The sequence below is a fragment of the Solanum tuberosum genome, unplaced genomic scaffold, assembly GCF_000226075.1.
Source record: "Solanum tuberosum cultivar DM 1-3 516 R44 unplaced genomic scaffold, SolTub_3.0 contig00480, whole genome shotgun sequence".
NCBI classification, from domain to species: domain Eukaryota; kingdom Viridiplantae; phylum Streptophyta; class Magnoliopsida; order Solanales; family Solanaceae; genus Solanum; species Solanum tuberosum.
This window is the reverse complement of record NW_006241028.1, coordinates 1-2,088: the sequence shown is the minus strand read 5'-3', so window position 1 is coordinate 2,088 and position 2,088 is coordinate 1. Positions and strand designations below refer to the sequence as shown.

The 2,088-nt window shown below is 32.3% G+C and overlaps 1 long non-coding RNA gene across 1 annotated transcript; it reads right to left on the bottom strand.

The window, feature by feature from the left end:
- Positions 1–10: 10 nt before the first annotated feature.
- On the bottom strand, positions 11–645 carry LOC102596001 (uncharacterized). Its single transcript, XR_369063.2, has 3 exons — positions 604–645; positions 368–462; positions 11–286 (listed from the first exon to the last, which is right to left on the bottom strand). It is a non-coding gene; the product is annotated as an uncharacterized lncRNA (long non-coding RNA).
- Positions 646–2,088: the final 1,443 nt, after the last annotated feature.

Genomic DNA, 2,088 nt, shown 5'->3' with positions numbered 1-2,088 from the left:
AACCCAAATATTTCAGTACACAAAACTTTTCTATATCATTTGATATTAGCATTTTTATCACAATGTAGGGAACTCCAATTGCAGAGGAAAATGAAAATTACGTCTATATTACTCTATTCCATGAATAAGTTGAGCAAGTGTATATATCTGTGAAACTCATAGAAGTTTGTGATGTAATTTCTGCAATGGGGATAACCTTTTGGTGAACAGAAATCACGATGAGAGGGGTGGATGACCTGGAGAAGCTGCCCAATGTATGGCTTGAAAGTATATCTTTTTTTTTTCCCTATCATCACACGAAATAAATTATTCAATGTGCTATTCAAATCATATTAAATCTAGAGAGTTAAGAGTAAAAAGTCGGTACCAGTTGATGACTTCATTGCTTGTGAATAAGTAGGATCTATGTGTGTTGTCTAGTTGAATCTCGTCTGCACCGATAAATTTGTATGTGAAGCTTATCTGCATAATGTCCAATATCATCACCATACACAACTATCCTAATTTGTTTCTCATGTAAAGTTTAATAGCTTTTTGAGAGATGTGAGGAAGTAATATAATTATGCAAAGAAAATTAGATGTCATTACTATACGTGAAAATACCTCATCGTCTTCCAAAATTAGATTTTGGAATCTGATTCTCTATCTGATTCTCCGGACTTTCTCGCCATTTGGCTTCACTGATTACAACACAAATCCAAAGAAAAACATTCTTTTCTATATCATAAAAGTGAACAGATGGAGTACGAAGTCAACTACAAAAAGTTGTACCTCTGCAACATTGCAAGTATCTTAGGCTTAAGTAGAGTGAGCTTCAAACTCAAAGAGCAAATTATAAGAAAAAATGGGGAAAAGGCACTAAATGGGATGATGTGCAGCTCAGGCATAATGACATGCATGTATATATCTAGCAAGAGATTATCTGAAAGAGTAAAAAACTAAAATTAAAGCAAAAAGGCACAAGCATTCAAAGAAATTTAGAAGTAATAGGTATAAAACCAGTGAAGAAAGGCAAAAAAATTCTGGGCACCACCATACATGAGAGCATACGCGGTATAACAAATCCACAATTTCTTCAATTCAAACTTTTAGCATCTCAAATAATGAGTAAAGCTTAATATTCTCGGATAACAAATGGAAACAGACTCTCAGCATCTCAATATAACAAGCTCCATCTTGAAATTTAGAATCACAATCAAACTAAACTAATGGAGTTCCCTATTAAATTTTAACCAGTCCTCTCAATTTGAGGGATCCTAAAGTAGAACATGCAGGTAAAAAAAAATTGACAATAAACTAATCAAAAATCAATTAGAAAATCGCCAAAGATTTGGATTCAAAATTTCCAACAGAAACTACATCCGTAGAAACAAAAATTAGGAAAAACAGAGGTGAGAAAGAATAAGACAACCAAAATCTTTGAAAGAAAAAATCACAAATTTTACCATTACCACGAACATTAATCATAAACGATCTTACCTTTAGACAAACATAGATTTGAGAGTTGTAATTGTAAAACAATTGATCTAAGTGAAAAGGCAAAGAGGGAAAAGACAGAAAGTTGGAGAGAGAAAAAGTGGCCATCTGGGTATTAGGAAAAGCGGCAAGTGCTTTGGTATACGCATAGTTTGCAGGAAAAAAAGAACACGTGTTAAGCAAAAAGGCCTCTGAAAAGTAAAAGTTGATTCATAACCAATAAATAAGTACACGCTTACAGTACAACTAAGAAAACCTTGGGTACAATATGTAATTGCACTGTTCGTCCTATCCCAACTCCCACTTCTTAATAAGAGTAAAATATTTTTAAAAATTAAAAAGTTGACACGTACATATTTCCAAATGATGACAAATGTTTATATTTTTTTTAATAATTTATTATTTTAAATGTAAAAAGAGAGAATAACTAAGAAGATGACACGTGTATATTTAAAACTGATTTGAATTTTTTTCACGGATTGTTGTGTATATAATTAATTGTTAATTGATTTTTAAAAGCAAAAAATGTGAGATTAATTGTGGTGCTGACACCTAATCACTATCACCTCTCCTATTATATATACTAGTATTCGTACCCGCGCGTTGCGCGGA